This window comes from Hemiscyllium ocellatum, chromosome 24, assembly GCF_020745735.1.
Source record: "Hemiscyllium ocellatum isolate sHemOce1 chromosome 24, sHemOce1.pat.X.cur, whole genome shotgun sequence".
Classification (NCBI taxonomy): domain Eukaryota; kingdom Metazoa; phylum Chordata; class Chondrichthyes; order Orectolobiformes; family Hemiscylliidae; genus Hemiscyllium; species Hemiscyllium ocellatum.
The window spans coordinates 56,706,411-56,718,815 of record NC_083424.1 but is presented as its reverse complement, the minus strand read 5'-3'; the positions used below and the strand labels follow the sequence as shown (position 1 = coordinate 56,718,815).

At 40.9% G+C, this 12,405-nt stretch overlaps 1 protein-coding gene across 1 annotated transcript in view; it reads left to right on the top strand.

Moving 5' to 3' along the window:
- LOC132827423 (glutathione hydrolase 1 proenzyme-like) overlaps positions 1-12,405 on the top strand; it is a 145,158-nt gene that overhangs the window by 75,899 nt on the left and 56,854 nt on the right. The window lies entirely within an intron of this gene.

Below are 12,405 nucleotides of genomic sequence, written 5' to 3'. Positions count from 1 at the left end.
CCTTTATTTAACTGTAACACCATTACATCCGATTTTGCCTTCTCTCTCTCAAACTGCAGACTGAACTCTATCATATTATGATCGCTGCTTCCTAAGGGTTCCCTTACTTTAAGATCTTTTATAAAGTCTGGTTCATTACAAAGCACGAGGTCCAGAATAGCCCTTGTGGGCTCCATGACAAGCTGTTCCAAAAGGCCATCCTGTAAGCATTCCATGAATTCCTTTTCTTTGGATCCACTGGCAACATTATTTACCCAGTCCATCTGCATATTGAAGTCTCCCATGATCACCGTGACCTTGCCTTTCTGACATGCCTTCTCTATTTCCTGGTACATGTTGCGCCCTGGTCCTGACCACTGTTAGGAGGTCTGTACATAACTCCCATTATGGTTTTTTTGCCTTTGTGGTTCCTCAATTCCACCCACACAGACTCCACATCATCCGCCGCTATGTCATTCAGTGCCATAGATTTAATTTTGTTCTTAACTAACAAGGCAACCCCACCCCCTCTGCCCACCTCCCTATCTTTTCGATAAGTTGAAAATCCTTGGAGGTTTAACTGCCAGTCCTGACCACCCCCCGTGCCATTAGTTCATCTGCTTTGTTATGAATGCTACAAGCATTCAGGTAAAGTGCCTTAATGCTAACTTTATCATTAGAGATATTGGAAGTCATAAGATGTCCTAAGTTATCCTTCCTTTTTGCTGCATTCCCAGTTTGCCTGGAGTTTAAGTCTGCTTGCACATATGCTATCCTGTTGCTTATCTTTCCATTTAATTCCATACTCCCTGTCGCTTTCACTTTCCCCTCCCCCCAACATATATACTTTCCCTAAATACATCCAACCAATTTGCCTCAACTACTTTTTATGGGCGGCACGGTGGCACAGTGGTTAGCACTGCTGCCTCACAGCGCCTGTAGACCCGGGTTCAATTCCCGACTCAGGCGACTGACTGTGTGGAGTTTGCACGTTCTCCCCGTGTCTGCGTGGGTTTCCTCCGGGTGCTCCGGTTTCCTCCCACAGTCACAAAGATGTGCTGGTCAGGTGAATTGGCCAAGCTAAATTGCCCATAGTGTTAGGTAAGGGGTAAATGTAGGGGTATGGGTGGGTTGCGCTTCGGCGGGTCGGTGTGGACTTGTTGGGCCGAAGGGCCTGTTTCCACACTGTAAGTCTAATCTAATCTAATCTACTCTTTGTGAGTAAGGTAAATAAGTTTCTTCTGAATTTCAGATTTGACTTTTTAGCGGCTGTCTTTTACTGATGGTTTCCAGCTTTGCTTCTTCCCACAACTGTAAATACACTGTCTCTACTTACTCTCTCAAACTGTTCAACAGTTTTAATTTCTCTTTTAGGGCATCCCTCAGCTTTTTCTTTTCAAGAGAAAAGAGATCCAGCCTGGTCATCCTATCCTGATAAATATAATACAGTTCTCGTGTCTTAATCATTTTTTTTTGTATTCTCTCCAGTGACATTTTGAGCTTTTTATAATATGGATCCAAAACTAAATATTACACCCCACAGTTGGAATTTAATGGAATTTATTGGGCCCTACCGAAAATTTGAAAGTCAAGAATGAATCCTGCTCCACTGTTTTGCCTGGCTCAAATAATTAGTTGCCTCATGTTGTGCTTTCTGTTCAAAAGAGGAGAGATGCTCTCTCTTGGAGGGACCATCTATATTCTTCATATAGACTGGGACAGACAAGTTGGCAAAGGCGGTCTCAAAGATGTGTTTGTAGAAACCTATTTTAGGTCTGGTATTATGGAACGAGACACAATCAATTAGCAAAAGATCCACTGAAAATCTTGATTGCAACATCATTGAATTCTATGTGACATTTGAAAGTGAATTTGAACTCCAATCTCAAATAAGAATAAGAACAGGGCCAATTGCATGAATATGAAGGGAGAACTGGATTGATTGGCTACATTGATTAAAAGGTATAGTTGTGAATAAATAGTGGAAAACCCAAACAACCCAGATCCAGACAATCACCTGATGAAGGAGCGTCGCTCCGAAAGCTAGTGTGCTTCCAATTAAACCTGTTGGACTATAACCTGGTGTTGTGTGATTTTTAACTTTGTCTAACTAGGGTTTTGTACAAATGCAGCATAACACCTGCGTTGTATATAGCAGCCTTTTAGATATGAAGGCCAGCATTTCAATAGCTTTCTTGACTATTTTCTATTTGTGATATTTTAAAGAGCTATGCACCTGAACCTCCAAATCTCATGGGACATTAACTTTATGCCTTCTAAAATATTACCCAAATTTATCTTTTCTTGGTCCAAATGGATAACCTCACAGTTGTTTATATTAAAATCTAATTGTAATAGCTTTGCCCATTCACCTAATCTATTAATATCCAGTTGTGATTTTAGGTTATTTTCAACACTGCCCAACATTCTGCCCAATTTGTGTTGTCAGCAAATTTGGATATTTTACTTTTTATGCCATTATCTAAGTTATTAATGATACTGTGAATGATTGAGGTCCCTACATAGATCCCTGCCACTCAACTGATTTCCTATCCATGTCAGTAAATTGCCTTCAATTTTGTGGGCTTGCACCTTTGCCAATAATCTATTGTGTGGGACTTGATCAAAAGTCTTCTATCAGTTCATATAGACAACATTTATTGACTACCTCTGTCCCTCACCTTAAACACCTCTTCAAAAATCTTGATAAGGTATATTAGACATGACCTATTCTTTGTAAAACCATGCTGACTCTCTCTGATTAACTGAAAGTTTTTAAGATGATCAGTTACTCTTGTCCTTGATTACAGACTCCAACAATTTCCCCAACTAAGGTGTCAGGCTGGTTAGTCTGCAATTCCCTAGTATCCCTCTGTCATCCTTCTTAAAGAATAGAGTGAAAGGAATGAGTTTCCAATTTACAGGTACAACTCCTGAATCCAGGGAACTCTGAAAGGTTATGATGAGCGTATTGGCAATATGCTCTTCTACCTCCTTTAACACCCATGGATGGAAATCATCAGGTCCAAAGGATTTGTCACTCGTCAGTTCCAGAAATTTCCACATTATTGATGATTTACTTAAGCGAATTTTATTCAGGACTTGTCCCTGATCCTTTCTTAATTTCTTTGCGAGTTGTGGCAAGTCATCTTCCATGAACAGGTTAGACCAAGGAGAGCCAATGGATGTTATCCACGTGGATTTCAAGAATGCCACACAGGAGGTGCCGCACAGGAGGCTGCTGAGTAAGATAGGGCCCATGGTGTTAGGGGCAAGGTATTAGCATGGATAGAAGATTGGCTGCCTGGCAGAAAGTAGACGGTGGGGATAAAAATGTCTTTCTCAGGATGGCAGCTGGTGACAGGTGGTGTTCCACAAGGGTCAGTGTTGGGACCACAACATTTCAGGTTATGCATTAATGATCTAGACGAAGGAACTGAGGACATTCTGTTTATGTTTGTAGATAATACAAAGATAGGTGGAGGAACAGATACTATTCAGGAGGCAGGGATGCTGCAGAAAGATTTGGACAGGTTAGGTGAGTGGGCAAAGAAGTGGCAGATGGTGTACAATGGGGAAAGTGTGATGTCATGCACTTTGATAAGAAGAATAGAAGCATGGACTATTTTCTAGATGGTGAGAAAATTCAGAAGTCTGAACTGGAAAGAGACTTGGGAGTTCTAGTCCAGGATTCTCTCAAAGTACACTTGCAGGTTAAATCAGTAGTTAGGAAGACAAATGCAATGTTGGCAGGGGGGTGGCATGGTGGCTCAGTGGTTAGCACTGCTGCCTCACAGCGCCAGGGTCCCAGGTTCAATTACAACCTTGGGTGACTGTCTGTGTGGATTTTGCACATTCTCCCCGTGTCTGTGTGGGTTTCCTCCCACAGTCCAAAGATGTGCAGGTAGAGAATCTAAACTAAACTAAAAGCAGGGATATACTTATAAGGTTCTGGTCAGACCATATTTAGAGTATTGTGTGCAGTACTGGGTCCCATATCTCAGGACGGATGTATTGGTCCTGGAGGCGGGTTCAGGGGATGTTCATGAGAGTGGGCCCAGGAATGAAAAGCTTAATATATGAGGAACATTTGAGGACTCTGGGACCATACCCAATGGAGATTAGAAGGATGAGAGGGGCTCTAATTGAAACATACAGAATACTGAATGGCCTGGACAGTGTGGATGTTGGGAAGATGGTTCCATTGGTAGGAGAGACTAGGATCTGTGCCCTTAGAGTAAAAGGAAGACCTTTAGAATGGAGATAAGGAGAAACTTGTTCAGTCAGAGAATGGTGAATGTATGGAATTCACTGTCACATAAGGCTGTTGAGGCCACGTAATTGAGTATATTTGGTGTATAATTGAGGTAATTGGTGGGTGGCATGGTGGCACAGTGGTTAGCACTGCTGCCTCACAGCGCCAGAGACCCAGATTCAATTCCCAACTCAGGCGACTGACTGTGTGGAGTTTGCACATTCTCCCCGAGTCTGTGTGGGTTTCCTCCGGGTGGTCTGATTTCCTCCCACAGTCCAAAAATGTGCAGGTTAGGTGAATTGGCCATGCTAAATTGCCCATAGTGTTAGGGGAAGGGGTGAAGGTATGGGTGGGTGGCGGGTCGGTGTGGTCTTGTTGGGCTGAAGGACCTGTTTCCACACTGTAAGTAATCTAATCAAATATTTAAGATGGGGATAGATAATTCTTTGATTGTCCAGGGGATCAAGGGTTATGGGGAGAAAGCAGGAGAATGGGGTTGAGAAACTTATCAGTCATGATTGAATGGCAAAGCAGACTTGATGGGCTGAATGGCCTAATATCTGCTGTGAATACTAAAACAAAATAATTGTTCAACATGTCTGCCATTTCCCCAGTGTCATTGACAATACCCCACTCTTATTCTTTAGTGCACCAACAGAACGCTTAACTAGTGACTTTTTCTTTATGTAACTATAACATGTTTTTAATGCTACATACAAGTTTTAAGTTGGCACAGTACGACTAGTTGAGGACACAAGGATTAATGATGGGTCCTGACTTACTAACAAACTATATGAATGACTCAGGTAAACAGACAGAGTTTGACAGAGTTTACAGAGCATCTTAGTTTGTTGATGATACTAGGTGGAAGCTAGGTAGAAAAGAGTCTGTGGGTAAGACATAGAAAGGCTGCAAAGAGATATAGTTAGAATAAATGAATAGACAACAAGATGGCCAATTGAGTTTAATGTTGGTAAGTGTGAAGATTTCCATTTTGGTTGTAAGATGACCAAAACATAATTCTTTTTGAAAGGATTGAATCTTCTAAATCTCGTTCTCACAGATCTGATGAAGGGTCTCTGGACTCAAGATGTTAACTCTGCCCCTCTCTACAGATGCTTCTAGACCTGCTGAGTTTCTCCAGCACTTTCTGTTTGTGTTTCAGATTTTCAACATCTCCAGTTCTTTGTTTATGTTTTATTGTAAATGTTGACTTGAATAGACTTTCGAGGAATATAGTAAGTTAGCATGCAGATCCAGCATTCAGATAGGAAGGCAAATGCAAATGCAAATGCCTTTATAGCATAGGATTTGTAGTACAGTAATAATCAAATCTTTGTTCAGTTCTTGAACTGGGGAGTTGATAGTGGGTCCCTCAGCCATTGCAACTTCAGAAACATGATGCACATGAACCAGCAGCTGAAAGTGCTCAAGCTCCATGCCATCAGGAAAAAATAAGCAAAAACTTACAACAACGTTTAAGGAGACCATCTGGAATATTTTGGTTCCAAATTTTAAAAAGAATATATTTTATTGGAGGCAGTACAGCGAACAATCATTAAATTGGGGCTTGGGATGAGAACATTTTCCAATAAATGAGGGAATGATTCAATTATTCTCTAGTGTTGAGAAACAATCAAGACAATTATGTTTAAACACACAAGATTCTGAAGGGACCTCATTCACCCAGACAGCACTTCACTTGCTGCAAAGCAGCAGCAACATTCAACCTTACTCATCACCATACTCCTGGAGTTGTCAGAGATCCATCAAAAACCAATGCCATGGTTCACTGATGCCACCCGAGAAGCTATCCTGCAGACTGTCAATGAGAGAAGAGAAGTGCTTTTCCCTAGAAATGGCAACAAGCAAGCATTTTGATGATGAAGGCAGCCTGGTAAAATGTATCCACAGATGTCAGTGCACTTGGTTTACTCAACAGACCCTGATTTCAATACCCCAAAACATTTGTATGATTTGCTGCACGCTGCTATGGTAGGTATCATTGCCTATTCATTCTCTTATAGGTGTAAGTTAGCATTGTAAGTTTGCCATTCTACATGATTGTCACACAAAAGAATGGATGCCTGTCATCTCCATCAGACATCTTGTGTGCTCAATATCTGCCACTCTTAGAACCCCAACACGCCATTGAGGCCAACAAGACTATACCTATCATCCGCAGAACATCCAATCCAGATCCATTCCCTTACCCTATCCCTGTGACTGTGCATTTCCCATGGCTAACACAATTAATCTATGCATTACTGCATTAATCAGAGGGAAATGGGTTTGAGTGGGTTACTCTTCTGAGGGTTGTGTGGACTGGTTGGGCTGAAGGGCCTGTTTCCACACTGTAGGGAATCTAATCTATCCCTGAATACTATGGGCAATTTAGCATGGCCAATAACACCTAACCTGCATATCCTTGGACTGTGGGAGGAAACTGGAGCACCCAGCAGAAACTCACATAGACAAAGAAACAATTTGCAAACTCCACACAGACAGTTGCCCAAGAGTGGAATTGAATCTGGATCTCTGTTGCTGTGAGGCAGCAGTGCTAACCACCATGCTGTCCATGCCTCACTGCAGCTACCACTACAGTGGTACTGCCTCACATGATTGCCAGGATTAAAATTTAGGACATCAAAGGAGACACAACACACAGCAATTCATGCACTTTGTGCTCAATGACCTTTCATCACCATTTGGAGAACATAGATATCTGATAGCTCTTCAACAAAGATTTGCATGTGACAAGGACATAACCACAAAAAAATTGTTTCAGGATGAGCACCTCACTTCTGCATCAATGGATAACCCTTTGATAACATCTTTTAATCAGAACCATTTAACTTCTAAGCTCTCTATACGTATTTTCTTAACAGGAATATACATGGACAATCACAGCTCTGGGGATTGATACCTCTATTTTTATCAACCAACACATTGTACTATATACCCATGATAAAGTCTCAATGCTTTTGGGAACAGTCTTCTGAGAAAGAGGACATTGAGGGGGAGTAACCTGTCTTTCTACATGGCAGAGCAAAGTTGCATTGGATGCTACAAGCCAGATATTATCTCATTGATACTCACTTTCAATACAAGCCTGCTCGGTGCAGCGGAAAATCATTGTAACTAAAATAACCTTTGTTTATAATACTGAAATCTGACTGGCTTTATTTGTATTCATATTTGCTTCCTGTAACTAAAAGTTCACATTTATCTTTGTTTTTGTCTGATCACTTTACTATATGTGATGTTCCCCTGTTGGATAATGACAAGATGCAGGTCTCCAGTGGGCATTAGGGATGGACTATAAAGAACTTAGATGTTTAGATGGCATGTATCTACATGTAAGTGAAGTATATGTATTAGTGTTTAGACAAGATCCAGGTGAGTGAATGATTTTGTATGTGCAAAGGAATGTCAGCCATGCCAGTTGTGTGCTGGACGCAACGTAGCTTAGTGGTTACTGTGCCACAACAATTGCCAGTGAGAAGCAATGTCAGATTGTCACGCTTTTCTAAATACACAATGACATTACAGCACAAGGAATGGTGATGTTTTAGCAGATATCAGCTGAGTAGAGAGTGGTTGTGGTAAGATGGGCCAAAATCAGATATGCAATTTGGGGCATTAGGGCATTGTTGGTAATTAATGAGGTGAGTTTGGCAAATATGGCAGGAAAGCTCACATGCAATGAATAACCCTGTAAAAGAATAAATGCAGCTCAGGTTTAATCAAAAAACATAAGATTCAGCCCGTTATATCATCCTCACCACTCATTTTCCCACTATTTTGTGTATCTGCAAATGCTGTGATACTACTTTCATTTCCCTCATCTAAGTCATCAATTTTAATTGTAAATAATTGCTGCCTGTGCACAGATCCCAGTGTACTTTGCTCGTTACAGGTTGCCATCTGAAAATGACCCCTATATCCTAATTCACTATTTTCTATTAGTTATCCAATCCTCTCTCGATGCTAAATATTACTCCAACACCATGGGCTCTTATTAAGTAACCTCATTGTGGGTAACCTTATTGAATTCCTTTTGGGAATCCAAATGTATTATATTTACTGATTTTTCTTTATCTTGCTCATCACCTGCCCCCCAAAAATGGTAAATTTGTCAAGTATAACTTTTACTTCATAAAGACATGTTGGCTCTGAACATATGATGTACTTCTAAATGCTCTGGTCTTACAAAATTTATAAGAGACTAACATTTTCCCAATGAATGTTAAGCTAATTGTCCCATAGTTACTTGTTTGCTGAATCCCATTTTAAATGAAGGTCATGATTTAGAGATGCCGGTGTTGGACTGGGGTATACAAAGTTAAAAATCACACAGCACCAGGTTATAGTCCAACCTGTTGGACTATAACCTGGTGTTGTGTGATTTTTAACTTAAATGAAGGTGTTACACTAATACTTCTCTAATCCAACTTTTCCAGAATATAACGATTTTCTAAAGATTACTACAGTGTGTCCGCAATCTCTGCAGCTACCTTCTTTCATATCCTAGGATACAAGCCAATGCCTAAGGGACTTGTCAGCCTTTAGCCCACTAGTTTCTAGATTAGATTACTTACAGTGTGGAAACAGGCCCTTCGGCCCAACAAGTCCACACCGACCCGCCGAAGCGCAACCCACCCATACATTTGCCCCTTACCTAACACTACGGGCAATTTAGCCTGGCCAATTCACCTGACCCGCACATCTTTGGATTGTGGGAGGAAACCGGAGCACCCGGAGGAAACCCACGCAAACACGGGGAGAACGTGCAAACTCCACACAGTCAGTCGCCTGAGGCGGGAATTGAACCCGGGTCCCTGGTGCTGTGAGGCAGCAGTGCTAACCACTGTGCCACCGTGCCGCCCAAGAACAATTAACAATTGACCTTTTCTCCTATAATAGTTATTGTATTTATTTCTTGTCCCCTTTTTGCCCTTTGACTATGTAGTATTTTTGGAATGCTATTTGTGTCTTCTACTGTGAAGATTGATTCAATGTATTTATACAACTCTTAAGTCATTTTCGGGAATCAATCAGCATAGTTCAACTTGACATCTCAGTGATAGATGAATGGCTCTTGCAAACCGATAAGCGGAGCTCCCATGTAATCGTGCATAACGCTATACTGATGCTCAGCCAGAAAACTAAACACTAAAACATTGGAATATTACTAGGCTATCAACTGCCATTTGCGGAAGAGACTTCCAAACATCTACCCTTTATGTGTAGAAATGCCTCCTAACATCTAGAACATAGAACATAGAACATAGAACAATACAGCACAGAACAGGCCCTTCGGCCCACGATGTTGTGCCGAACTTCTATCCTAGATTAAGCACCAATCCATGTACCTATCCAAATGCCGCTTAAAGGTCGCCAATGATTCTGACTCTACCATTCCCACAGGTAGCGCATTCCATGCCCCCACCACTCATCTCTCCTGAGCAGTCTGGCCCTAATTCTCAGACTATACTCCCTAGGTCAAGAATAGTGAAAATGGCTTATCTTTATCTACTCTGTCGTTTCCTGCTATTACCTTGAAGACTTTGAAAAGATCACTCCTTAACATTCTAAATTCTAGACAAAATAGGCTTAACTTGTATAATTTCTTCTCATAACTTAAACCCTAATGTCCAAGTATCATTCTTGTAAACTTACGTCGTACCCCCTCCAAGGCCAACATATCCTTCCAAATATGTGGTGCCCAGATCTGCTCACGTACTCCAACAGAATCAAACCAATGTTTTGTAGATGCAGCATAATTTCTGTATCCTTATACTCCAGTCCTCTGGATGTAAAGGCTAGCATTTCATTAGCTTTCTTGATTATTTACTGCACTTATTTGTGGTATTTTAAAGATGTACGCAATAACAGGATATGGATACAAAGGGGAGAAAAAGTCACGTTGAATTTATGCCAAACAAAGCAGCTTAATGATTGAAATTATATATCTAGTATCATTTTGAGGACAGGAACATTTGGCCCATAATTCCGAGCATCTACAGATGGTAATGCAAAATCAATTAGCCTCAAATCGAGTTGCTGTCAAGTTTTCTCAGGCCTGACTTCCTCAGCATCAATGTTGGTCCCTCAGCATCTTTGCCAATCTCCACTTCTTTCTTGTTAGTGAAGACTTGTAACTCTGTCTCGATCCCGAGGATGTCACTGACCTTCTTCCTACAGTGCTGACTATCCCTCCAGAAGGCTGAGACTGTTTTAGCTTGGATGGAAACCTCAGACGAGCAAGGGCATGGTCTGGTGTGATAGCCTCCACTGCTGATTCTAGGGGAAGAGGAAAGCTCTCCTCTGCACCGCCCTGACCAGCAGGTCACACAGGTTCCTGCCCACAAACATGGATGCCAAAATACCCCTCTCTGCGATGTCTAGGGTAAATGTAAAGAATCATGTAGAGCACAAGCAGCTTTTAAAAATGACCTTGCTGAAAGGGTTGCTAGTGAATTGCAGGATAGTTGCTGAGTTACAAGTTCTTTTGGGAATAGTTAGATGGTTAATGAGGTGAGTTTAGAAAGAAACAATGAGAAATCTCACCTCTCTTCATGTCGGAAATCCCTCCACAAAACTCAGATTTAGAAAATCATTTCCTCTTTCAAATCTTAAAGTGACAGGACTGTTTAATTTCCTGAGTCTTCCTTTATAATCCAACAATGAGAAATTCTCTCCCATCAGTTCTCAACCTTTTTTATGTTCTTGGATTTCCCAAAAAAAGTCGTATTTGATTAGTCTGACTTTATTCAGAGCACGCACGTATATCAGCATATTATATATAATTTGTGTCACTGATCAACTACAACAGTCTTTGCTTTATTGCTCCTGACTGTTCTTGTTGAATTTCAATTGTGTGTTATTTTACAAGCGTCGTGGATATCAATTAGGGGTTCACTTGTGCTATGCCAACTTATAGTAGCAGCCTAAGAATTATAAAGGTTTAGTTGGAAGCTGTATGTTTGTAGTAAATATATTGACAACTAAAAGTCTGTAAATATTGGCTCTATTCAGAGAATTATAGAGTCATAGCATTATACTGTACAGAAGAGTCCCTTTGGCCCATTGAGTCTGTATCAGCTAAAATGTACTACAACCTACATTAATACCATCTTTCCTTACTAGGCCCACAGCTTTCAATGTTATGACACTTAAAGTGCTTATCTAAGTAGTTAGAGTCATAGCAATGCCCAGCATGCAAACAGACACTTTGGTCCAACTCCTCCATGCCAACTAGATATCCCAAATCAATCCTGTGCCATTTGGCAGAATTTAGGTCATATCCGTCCTATTCATAAACCCATTCAGAAGCCTTTAAAATGTTGGAATTGTACCAGCCTCCACTACTTCCACTGGCAGCTTGTTCCATGCACCCACCACCCTCCACGTGAGAAAGTTGCACTTGAAGGTCCTTTTAGCATATTTTCCCTCCCACCTTAAACCTATGCCTTTCTATTTTATTCAGTGAGAGCAAACTTTTGCTTACGTCTAATATAAATGATCTACCACAGCTGTTAAGGTACATGGCTTTTTTAAAAAATCATCATTTTTACAAATAAAAAAAAACTATATTTGGGTCTGGTCCTTAATTTGAACTAAAATGAAGGGGATGATGTGGCCTGTTCTGATGTCTGCCTGACAGCAAGACTAAATGAAGTTAGAGGGAGCACAGATGTTTTGCTGGGAAGATCTTACAAGGATTTTACGGGAATGTTTGCCTCCATGGTCCCAGAACATTGTTAAGAATGTCATGTTGTGAATAGCTATGCTTTAAATTGTCCATTTGCTTCCAAGATGAAAGAGAGTTGACATCTCACAGATAGCTGATTCTATGTGGATACAAGGCCGATGTGATTCACAAAGTCATGTAGGTGGACTTTGAGAGGAAAAGGTCTGAGATATCCCTGAGAACTCAGAGACAAAGTTAGTTTTCCAGGATCTGGAGGGGGAGAACAGCTATGGACAGCAGAATGCCTTGATTCAGGAATGCAGGTGAGAGCTCATGCTGAGGTTGGAAAGATCAAATTTGTGAAGAGTTAAAATGAGGCATGGAAGATCACCAAAATTCAGTGAGAGAGAAAAGTCTCCAGAAAACTTGCACTGTAAAAATAAGGAAGTTTGCTTCAAAAAGCAAATCGCTTAAA